Here is a 13,090-nt window from a genome sequence, read left to right on the forward strand (position 1 = left end):
ACTCATTCTGAATGATATGTATCCAATATTGTGGTTTGGTTGAGCTCCGTGACAAAGTTAAAATTCGGTTCCATGGTTACTAAAATTGTACACACAGCTATAAAGGTTCCCCTCTCTTGATTACACCATCCACCGAATCTAAATAACCATGTTACTTAGAATTCCATGGAGTGGTTTTTGTCAATGTTTCAGAAACTATTTGTGTCAGTACTGCACATGTCACTGGTTTCGGTACTAGCTATCCAGGGTCGACTTTAATTTGCTAAACACAACACAGAATATAGGCACTGCAACGAGAAATTAATTGAGTTCTGTTGTATACCAGCTAGCTGGGCTCATTATTTCACATGCATAACTCTCATATTTGGCTATGCAATCCTTAGATCCAGCATGTTACATATTCTCTTTCATGAACAAAGTCTTAGTCCTAAACCTTACCATTGTCTCTTTGCTGACTTGTTCGACATGCATGTTTCTTTTTATGAATAAAGGGTAACAAAATAACTTTTTCATTTTCGTATAAGAGGAGCTTTGTTCCACATGTTTTGTCTCTCACTCTTTGTTTTTGTTATTCATAAGAAAACCAAAAAGAACAAAACAAGACTAAGCCTTATGTTGAAATCAACTTTATGCTAAGACTTGTACATACTAAGGTCGGGAAGTGGGTGCAGAATAACCTCCAACCAGAATAACTTCTCCCCTTTCTTAGCCATAAATGTCATTTAACTTGAGTTCCCGTAACCATACACACATATTAGAAATTCAGTTGTGATTTAATATAAGACGTGCAAAATTGCAGATGTTGCTGCATAAGTAAATAAAACTCGGATTCTCTTGTAGTTTGAGCTTTCTTACGAAATTCTAGACATACCCGACATTTTTGTTTTTGGTATAAACGACAAGAGGAAGATTTAAAACATTATAATTTGCGGAGGAGTTTTTAAGATACCCTCTATGCAAGAGCAAAAGGAGTAAAGCTCCTTCCATCGTTCCAAATTTCTCCACCATTTCTACACTAATATTAGCAGATATGAATGAAAGGAAATCATCAAATACTGAAAAAGTTTCGTATCTTTCATCCTTTTTCGCCTTTGCTCGTCAATCACATTATAGGGAAAAGAGACATGATCATTATAGAGTATATGATTTTACGACCATGTCTTATCCTTCTAAAATTTTTTATACAGTCAAACAACTAAAATACCACAAGCAACTTTAATTATTTTAAAAAAATCATTCTAAGGATTATTTATGATTAATTGATGTGCAAAAATGTTTATCTTCAAATTATACGCTTAATGTAATATAAACTTTTATAATCTATTTTATTTCGTCATTTATTTTTATTACGATGAATCTTTATTTTATCAAAAAATTAAGATTCCGGTTAGAATATATTGATGGTGTAAGAATTCTTTTTTTCGTTTTCAAACGGCTAGAAATATTATGTACCTAACACCTTAAAAAAATCAACTTAGTTTACTTAAAATAAGTATGAGTGTTCCTGTATATATATGTAGGTTAATAATTGTTTGAATTAATTTCGATTAGAAATGGAATTAATTTTCCTATTATATTTTGTTATAACTATTTTATGAAAAATTAGGATTTAATAAAAAAAAGTGATGAATTTATAAAATCAATCACATAATTGTGGTTCTACAATGAGTTAAATAGCATAAAATTTTACAATGTAACCAATTACATAGCTAATTCAACTTTTACAGAGTTCTAGTTTTTAATATCTGGAAGAATTAGTAGCATATTTACCTCTTTTGGTAAAAGAAACCTTTCCATTTTTATTCTATATGTCCAACCAGTTTTAAGAAAGAAATGCAAAAGCCAAAATAACCAAAACTTGATAAACTTGTTAGTCATAAAAATTTAGGAAAATTTTTATGAAACTTGATAAACTTGATAAACCAGATTTCATTATAACTATTTTATGAAAATTTAGGATTTAATAAAAAAGTAATGAATTTATAAAATCAATCACATAATTGTGGTTCTACAATGAATTAAATAGCATAAAATTAATGTAACAAATTACATTTGTGTGTATAGCTAATTCAAATCTGGAAGAATTAGTAGCATATTTACCACTTTTGGTAAAAGAAACCTTTTCATTTATATCCTATATGTCCAACCAGTTTTAAGAACGAAATGTAAAAGCCAAAATAACCAAAACTTGTTAGTTAAAATTAGATCCCATCATTTCCAGAAAATCTGATTCAAATTGTAAGAACTAAAAAAAATAAAATTAAGAATACTAATTTATAAACTGACTATTAATACAATAATAACAATAAAATAATTTAAAAATAATAAAATCAGAATTAATAATCACACAAATTAGCTTTTATTTTTTGTTGATGGTTAAAAAGGGATTTGTTGGCACCAAAAGACCAACGTGTGAGTCGGGCATTGTTCTTCTGATATTTGTATCCTTGAAACCATTTCCAGATAAGTGAAGGTATGGATGAGTTTCCTTTAAATCACATGATGCATAAATACAAAATATTATTAAAAGGCTAAATTAGGATGTTATTAGCGGATTTTAAAGTGATGTAAAATGTTAATTTTTTAAAAAAGTTAAAAAGTGTAAAATAATCTTAAAATGAAGAAAATATTAAATTAGCTTCTAAATGCAGTTAAGTTGTGACGTTAATAGAGTTAATTATGATTTTAACGTGGGATAAAAAGTTATTTTTTTCTTTTTAAAAAAATTAAAATAATTAGTTGCTCAGTTTAATAAATTTTAAGTTGATGTTAATTATTTTTAACTTTTTCAATAAATAAATATTTGTGTTTACGTGGGTTTAACTAGTACTAATAATAAATAATAAAGTTAATTATTGTTAAAAGTGAAGACGACACCATTATTTTTAATTAATAAATAAGTAAAAATATTATGCTCGTGTAATTGAAACAAATATTAGACATGAACAAAAGTTAACATTAGTTTAATTGATGTTAATTTTATTTATTTTTAATATTTATATTTTTTTAATATAATATTAGCTAATTCTATATTAATTTTATTTAATTTATTATTTACTTAAGTTAGCATAATTAAGTTGATGCTAATATAATATAATTTTAATATTATTTAAATTAATCTCAATTAAGTCGATGTTAATTTATATGTTATAAACTTGTGTGTTTTGGTGACAAAAGAATAAGAATTATGGATTATTTTTAATCTAAATTTAAAAGAAACAAATCTTTTCATTTGTAATTTTTTTTCTATATAAATTTTCTTACTCATCTCCTTCATCCATACTCTTCTTTTTTATTTATTCACATCTCCTTCATCCACTCACATCTCCATAACTCCTTCATTCACTCATGTCTCTCACTACAAGAAAATCATGAAATAAAAACCAATTTTTAGAGACCAAAATAATTAGTTGCAATAGTAATTAAATTAGAGATCATTTTAGAAACTAAAAAGAAAATGGTTTCTATCATTGTTAAATAGTTTTTAAATTGGTATCTAATTAGCAACCAAGGTTTTAGAGACCAAATTTAGAAACTAAATAATTGGTAGTTAAAACCTTCGTTGTTAATTAGATACCAATTTAAAAACTATTTAACAATAATAGAAACTAATTTAGAAATTAATTTTTCTTTTAGTTTCTAAAATGGTCTCTAATTTAGTTACTATTGCAACTAATTATTTTAATTTCTAAAAATTTGTTTCTATTTCATGATTTTCTTGTAGTGTTCTTTCAATCACATTCATTTCCTTCATCCACTACTATTTTTTACTATTTTTTTCTTTGTATTTGTTGAAGGTAGTAACATAGTACAATAAACTTTTTTTAAAATTACTATCATTAGTTTCTTAAACTGACAGAAATTAAATTAGTATTAAAAGTTTATCTTATTTAGCGTTGACTTCACCAACACTAATTTTTTTTAATTAAAAATAAATTTAAAAACTACTAATAAATTAGCATCGGATAAATCGACTCTATCATCTTTCATTCTAAAAGCCAACACTACCAACTTAACTTCACACTTTAGCATCCTTGTTTATGCGACACAAAACTCACTAATTTTTATTTGTATTAGATTTTGACACATTATAATTTATGTTTTTAATGGATGTCTTTATGTATTAAGGAATGTTGAGTAATATATTTTTAATTGTGTTTGAATAAATCTTTGAGAAAAATATTGATAAAGAACATAAAATATAGATAATAAATCATTTAGTGCTTTTGAGATAAAATATATATATATATATATATATATATGTGTGAGATTGGCCTAAACATAAAGTTGAATTAGCCCTTACTTTGGACTCCCTTCTCAAAAAATATATGCTATTCGTATTTTTTATTTTTTTGAAGGTCTCTAATATTTGTTTTTATTGTCTCACTTTAAATCAATTAATTATTAGTTTTACTTAAAGAGATTGTTCCCTAATATATCAATTTTCATCAAATTAAAAAAATTAATCATTGTTTTAATTAATACATAATTATATTCCCCCCTAATATGCCGATTCTCACAAAAATTAATCAATTACTCATTAATTAACTTTATTTGCAGTCAAACTAAGAATTATAATAAAGATGTTTTTAATTATTTAATAATTAAATACTTACTATTATAAAAAAATTATTAAATAATAAGATAAAAAATAATTAATCATTAAATACTATTTGGTATCTAAAGTAGTTTCTATTATTAATACAAATTTATAAAATTATTTTTAAATTGATATCTAAATTAGCTATTACTAATATTTTAGATTTTAAATTAATTTCTAAAAGTCCAATAAAAACTAATTTAAAAATATAAAATATTAAATAACTAAAACTTTGGTAACTAATTATGATTAGATACTAATTTAAAAATTATTTTATAAAATTTTATTAATAATAAAAATTATTTAAATATTAAAAGAAAGTTTTAATTTATAAAATAGTCTTTAATTTAATTAAATAATAATTAAATTATTTTATTCTTTAAAATTATTTTTTATTTAAAATTTTTATTGTAGTATATATTTTTGACCATATACTAAAGTTTAATTGGCGTACTTCCTTATTAAATAAAAATTACATTATTAATCAATCACCAAAATATTTAAGGCAATTGTTATTAAATTTAAAAAATTAATATACATTGTAACACTTAAAAATAAAATTGATAACTAGAATTATATAATATTTAAATACAAAATTTGATTGTTGTAATATTTTCTTTAATTAATCATCATTAAAAAACTTTCACATATTACACATATTATACTCAAATCAGAGTAATTCATCATACTAAATATAAACTGAAAATAGATTACACAGGTTTCAACTTATGTAAATTTTTACAACTTTTAAAATAAATATTAGAATAACTAAAAATAAAATAACCAATTATATATAACATTTCTAAATTATAAATCTATCCAAACCAAATACAAAAGAAGGAAAAGACGAAGACTTAGACTACTCATCTACACTTATTTATACATACCACAACTAATAATAAATGTAAGAGAATCTCGACAATATTTATTATATATAATAAATTAAATAAAGTTACATAACAAATTTAAACATTATCCATTTACTTAGTGATCAAATAATCAAATATTCTAAACATAATATTTTTGAGCATCAGTTAATCAATTAGTTAAATAAATAATCAATTAAATGCATATATATAAAATTAGAGTCATTCAATTTAGTTGGATATTAAATTATGTATTCAAAAGAATCAATTATCTTTTAGGACAGTAGGTTATACACTCATGATAATCAATTATCTTTTGGATGATTAGTTATTTATTCAAGATAATCAATTATTATAAGATAATCAGTTATCTCTTAGGATAATTTATTATTTGTGGGTTCATGACTTAAAATAAATCTCAAAAGCACTAAATGATTTATTATCTATATTTTATGTTCTTTATCAATATTTTTCTCAAAGATTTATTCAAACACAATTAAAAATATATTACTCAACATTCCTTAATACATAAAGACATCCATTAAAAACATAAATTATAATGTGTCAAAATCTAATACAAATAAAAATTAGTGAGTTTTGTGTCACATAAACAAGGATGCTAAAGTGTGAAGTTAAGTTGGTAGTATTGGCTTTTAGAATGAAAAATGATAGAGTCGATTTATCGATGCTAATTTATTAGTAGTTTTTAAATTTATTTTTAATTAAAAAAAATTAGTGTTGGTGAAGTCAACGCTAAATAAGATAAACTTTTAATACTAATTTAATTTCTGTCAGTTTAATAAGAAAGGTTTTTAAATTTTTTATAAAAATAAATAAATTATATAAATGAATCATTTGAGATGTTTTAATTCATATAAAAAACATTGTATAAATTATATCTATAAATATGACATTTCATTAATATGTATAAATTACAGTTCTCTTAACTTATTATTATTTTTTACTTTTATTTAACTATATGTTATTAGCACAATTTTCATCTAGTGTCATATTTTCTATTGATGGTTACAAGTGTATTTCTCCCCTCTATTTGTTAGTTCAATTATAATTTTGCTTTGTATATTCATTAACTTTTTTTTATGCATACTAGTATACTCGCATACAAGTCCTAAAGAAAAAAAAAAACTCTGTAAAAAAATATTATTATTATTTTTTATTTGGATATGACGATGTACAATTATTATCTTGATTCTTCAGCATTATTATCTTGAAATAATTAAACGAAGAAAAATAATTAGACATCTATTCATTCTTTGCAATATTATTATTCATTCTAAATGACTTGTGTGATTGGGAATGTGCATGAAGGCCCTTTGACCCTTAATTGTGTCTATATTGTTATCATTTAATAATTGCTATATTCTTTTTATACTGTTATCATGTCATAATTGTTATTGTTTCATTTTATAGTAGTATTGTTTAATTATATTTCATTACAATACCTTATCGGACATATTTGTTTGTTATAATTTACACTAATTATTATTGAATTGTTATCATTGCATCTTAATAATCAATAAGATAATTCATATGATTGTCAATTAATTGCTACTATAAATTATGATTGCGATTTTATTAATCATGAGCATCTATAAGTAGTTGTTAATGTAGGACTACTTATTAAAAATTATACTTTGGTATGTAAGTTTATCTTGAACTTATTATATTTATTGTTATCTTTAATAAATTTTTACTTAGATCTTGATTACATGTTTCAATTGTTTTGTCTTTATCAATTGATTAGTATTCTAATTATGATATTAATGATTAAATATAATTATGTTATTCATTGAGATGTTATTTTTTTCATATAAAAAAATGAATGAATAAATTGAGTATTTTAGAGATATTCTAATTTTAATACAAAAAGTTTGAAACATTTCTACCTTATTGAACATTAAAAAAGAGAGTCGTATATCATCAAACATAATAAAAAATCTTACTAACATGATCTATAAAACAATGATAAAAACGTAGACTGGTTAGCCAATTTTAACCAATAAACCTTATCTTAATGTTATGAAGCAAGGTGTTCAAAGTCCTAACATCACTATACAAATATAACTGCAAAAGTCTTATGAACCTATAATAATAATTACATTAAATATAATTTTTTTTAGAATATTTAAAATATATGACGTGTCCTATTTAATTTTTTTATATTGTGAAAAAAGATATTAAAAAAAATATGTTTTGTTATTAATAGTAAGATTAGTGATATAACTCACATAATTATATTAAATATTCACGTTAAAAATTTTAGCATTTGATTAGATTTTTGTGTTGATGGCGTTTAAATCTATGTAGTATTTATAATGGTATAATGCTTAAGAGAGACTAAATAATATATTTGTGAGTTAAACAACTTCTTAATAAAAGTTGTCATTGATCAAAGTGATAGGTATCTCACACAATGTAACTAAATAATTATAGATATTTTTATAGTCCCAAAACTAAATGTTGTGGTTCCAAATGCTGTAACTATAGATTTCTTTAGTGGTCATCTAAAAACTAGTCAACATCTTTTAGATTCATTGGTGTTTGGTATACAAACATTATAAAAAAACCATTAAATAGAAATTAATTTTGGATGATAAAATAATTAGTAACTATATTGACTAAATTAGAGATTATTTTATAAATTAAAAAATTATTGATATCTAAAATAATTTTTATTATTAATAAAAATTTATAAAGTAGTTTTTAAATTGATATCTAACTATTAAATACCAAGGTTTTAGTTACTAACTACTTATGTTATAAATTAGTCTCTATTAACCTTTTAAAGACTAATTTAGAATCTAAAATATTAGTAGCTAAAACTTTTATAGCTAATTTATATACCAATTTAGAAATCATTTTATAATATTTTATTAATAATAAAAACCACATTAAATATCAATAATTTTTTAGTATTTAAATTATTATCTAATTTAGTCAATATAGCAACTAATTATTTTTGTCTCTAAGGTTATCATTTAATGATTTTTTTGTAGTGAAAGTTACAATAATTAAACAATTAATTTTTTAATATAATTCTTATTGTAGCTAAGCAACTCTACTTGTATTCTTATTGTCTCATCTACAAACTAGTTAATACCCTTCTTAACATGGATTGAATGCTAGTTTCCATACAAAATTTCGAGGAATAATTAATTTAAAATGGAAAAAGTATTAAGTAAAATTTATTTACTTTTATATATATATATATATATATATGATACATATTTTATTTTTTATTAATGTTCTCCCGTTACTAAATCCCGTTAAACACATCCAAGTGTTTAAACATCAAATATTTAATTAAATTAACTACCTAGTCATGTTATAAATATAACTCCTCATTTAATCATATTACTATTTCTTACATTGAATATATATATATATATATATATATATATATATTTATAACTCTTATTCATTATAATTTTTTTTGACATATGATATGCAATTTCTTAATTTCAATAATTTATCTTCATGATTTTTAAAATTTTAGAAGTCTTGTTTCTTTTAATGTATTTACATTTAATATACTAAAATGCTGGTTGTTGCTAACAAAAAATGTTTATTATTCTATTTTATATGTTTTCCTTATAAATGTATTCACATTTAAAAACACACTAGTTACCAATAAATTATGGATAAAAACTGATTTATAGTAACACTATAAAAATAATCCAAAATGCGTTCAAATTTTGGTTTTTGTTCTCAGCGGAACAAACGGATCAACACAATGGGCCCATTTCAAATAATTAATATCAATAATTTATACTTTATTTATAACCATTTTTTTAAGTGTTTTTTCAATAAGTTGTACAAAAAATACTTATATTACTTACTTACCATATATGCATGCATTTAATATATAATTAATTAACTTATTATTCCAAACAATCGTATTTTATATATGTACTTAAAATTCAGAATATATTATGTTAAAATACAATCTTGACTTACTCTCTTCAATCCGTAATTTGGATCATTCTATTTTAAAATATAAATATTTAGTCTTTCAATTTTTAAAGTCAGTTATTTTAATCTAATTGTATAGAAACTAACATGTTGATGGTTAAGACATTAAAATTAGCTTGCATGTGCTACATTTTAACTACTATTCTGTTTGTCTAGAAATAAAAAAAATAAAAAAAAAAGTATTCAACCACGTAGAAGTCAATAATATTAAAAAAAATCATAACCTTAATTTAAACAAACAATCTTATGCCACATTAATATCTTAATCATCAATATTCTAATTTTTGGACGGTTTAACTAGAATAACTAATTTTAAAATTTGGGTCGATAAAATGATAAATATATATAAATAAAATAGAGGACCACATTGATAATTTATAGAAAATTTGCATTTAATCTGAGATATATAAAAAAAACCAGTTGAAGGAGGAAGCATCCCAAGTTATGTTTTGTTGTCGCCCATGAACGAGGGCAATGCTCCGCAGAATAAGGTATTTTGGGGAACAACACATGAACTCATTCATACTAAACCCCTTCAACAAATTGGGTTTGGGCCAAATATAAAACCTTCTGAGTGCTAAGAATTTTCTTCTTGTCTCAAGGAAATAATGTGCCACATAACTGTCAACACATCATGTAACAAAGATTTATGTGATCATTATTTAATACATAAAATGATAATGCTCTTATTTTTTATTACTTCACTCTATACACATACAAATGTTTTTCTATACTTGACCAGTAGGTATGACGCAGAACTCGAGTTCAACCCGACAAAAACGTGGTAGTAGTCAAACAAAACATTCAACAAACACAGTTCCTCAACACCTGTTTCTTTACACTTCACAACACTGTGTTCCACTGCAATAATAATATGGAGAGTAAAAGTAAAAAAATAATGAACCTGTTAATGAAAAATAGAGGAATTGGTCACAATGTGATATGGTGAAGTTGTGTGTTTTTAAGTTGGTGTCATTTAAGTTGGTGAACTAAGTATATTTTATTTTGATCAATTGAGAGAATGACTAATTCGTAATCTTTTGTGGTTGAAGTATTTTTTTTTTCTTCTGTTGTTATTTATATTTAATGAAAATTGTTTACGTCATGTTAATTAGTAGACGATGATAAAGAAATGTTATCTAAGTTATATATAGACATGTGTTTTGTTGATATTGATATTTTTTGAGATTATGCACATATATAATAATTTCTCAAATATTTTATATTATTTTATTCTTTTGTTGATAAATAGAAAAGAAAGATAGAGAAATTAGAGGAGAAACATGTTATGTTATGCAAATAAGGTTATTTAATTATATATTATTGCAATAGCTCATGTTATCTTATCCTTTTATTAGCTAGGTTGTTTTGTTTTTTGTTATTTCATTACTTCTAATTTTTCTGTTATCTTTTTATATTATAATAAAATTAATAATTGAAATGAAAATAATAATAATAATAATAATATAATAATAAAAAAATTAAATTTTGATATTTTATGAAATAATTTTAATTTGTTGTTCTAAAATATATTTTTTATTAAGATTTTATAGAGATTTTTCTTATTTTAATTTGAATTTTATTTGTTCTAATTTATATTTTTAAACATTATTATTTAACATTCAATTATTACGAAATTATCGATACCGAAATTGTATGAAATAATTGGAAATTATTTTATAAGTGGGTATTCGATTTATAATGGGAAAGATTTTTAACTTGAAGGTGAGTGATAGATATATTTAAATATTTCTTAATATTTTATTATATTTTATTTTTAACGTAAAGACATTTTTTTATTTTCTAAATATATCAATTTATATTTTTTTGATTTTATCATATTAATCCAATTAGTTATAAACTTTTTACTAAGTTTTTCTTTTTCTACTCTTGTCTCATTATTCCAACATTTCCGCTTATTAAAATTTGATGTATGTTAGGTCATAAGATAAGACTCTTCTAAATAGCATTGACTTGTTTCTATGATTGCACAGAAGGAAGGAAGAAAGACGATGAGGGTGGTCGTCCTTTAGACTTTTTAAAACGTGTCAAGGATAATTTAGTAAATGCAGATTAATTAGGGGGTGCAAATTCCTATTCGTCGCACCAATCCAAGATTGTTAGTGGTTGAATATTGGGCTGGTTATCATATGGGCTTCATCAGGAGGGTAGTTTCCATGACATGGTTTTAGTTTTGGCAATTGCTTCCTGCACCCAATCAATTTTTACTCGCACCCAACAAAAAATTTAAAACTCCATTATGCCATTTTCACATATTTGCTTACGGATTTTAATATCTGGAAGTCATTTTTATACATTCTGGATTTCGAAATCCGGAAGGTTATTTTCATATTTCATTTAAGCTTCCGGATGATCATATCTAGAAGTGAATAATGAGTTATGGATTTTCATATCCAGAATGGTGTATTATAAATGATATTGAGGATTGAGATCCGAAACTCATTTATGTTTGCTTACGGATCTTGACATCCGGAAAATCATTTATACTGTCCAAATAAGCTTCTGGATGGTAAAATCCAGAAGTGACATATTAGTTTCGATTTTTGTATATTCATAACTCTGTAATTTCATTTACGAATATGAATATTCGAAAGACAAAAATTTAAAATGATTAAGAATAAAATGTACATATTTTACTTGAGTTTGTTGAGTGCTAAGTCATAAATGATATGCTGGAGGGAGAATCAGCATTTAATTTATAAACATGAAAATTTGGGTGAATTTTGGAATGTGAAGGCAAGGCTAACTTCAAAGCCACGTCACCTATACGTCTATTAATAGTGAAAGGCCCATAATATAGGAATTAAGTAAAGGATCCCTTATCTTAAACCCTTTTCATATTAAATGAGTTGTAAAATAAATTTAGAACCATCATTTCGATATATCAGTATTTTGATAATTATTGTTTAAGTTTATATTATAAGTATTGTTACCATCTTACAACATTTTTAAAACATTAAAAAATTATCATTTTTAAGGTTTTTTTTTAAGAGTTAAAGTATGACAATAACTTTTTTTCATTACTCAACTTAATGATCTAACTTAATTTAACTATAGTTGGACTATATTGCTAAATAAATAGATATATTTACATTAAACAAATTATTAAATAACAACTAAATTTAGAGATAAAAAATAATTAGTCATTATATTAATTAAATTATATATTATTTTAGAGACTAAAAAATTATTCGTATTTAAAAATAATTTTTATTATTAATAAAAATTATAAAATAGTTTCTAAATTAGTATCTAAATTAGCTACTAATGTTTTAAATTAGTCTCCGAAAAACTTACAAAGATTAATTTAAAATATAAAATAGTAAGTAGCTAAAATTTTGGTGGGTAATAATTAGATATTATTTTATAAATTTTTATTAATAATAGAAAATATTTTAGATACCAAACAAAATTTTAGTTTATAAAATGATATCTAATTTAGTTAAATAGTAACTAATTATTTTAGTTTATAAAATTAGTTTTTATTTAAAAAATTTATTGTAAGTATTAATCCGATTCAATCCAAATAAAGTTTAACTAATTTAAGTTGAAAATTATGATAAATCCAAACTAATCCAACACTTATGCCCCTAGTACTAGAGTATTCACT

Source organism: Phaseolus vulgaris, chromosome 7, assembly GCF_051622355.1.
Source record: "Phaseolus vulgaris cultivar YP4 chromosome 7, ASM5162235v1, whole genome shotgun sequence".
Taxonomy (NCBI): Eukaryota; Viridiplantae; Streptophyta; class Magnoliopsida; order Fabales; family Fabaceae; genus Phaseolus; species Phaseolus vulgaris.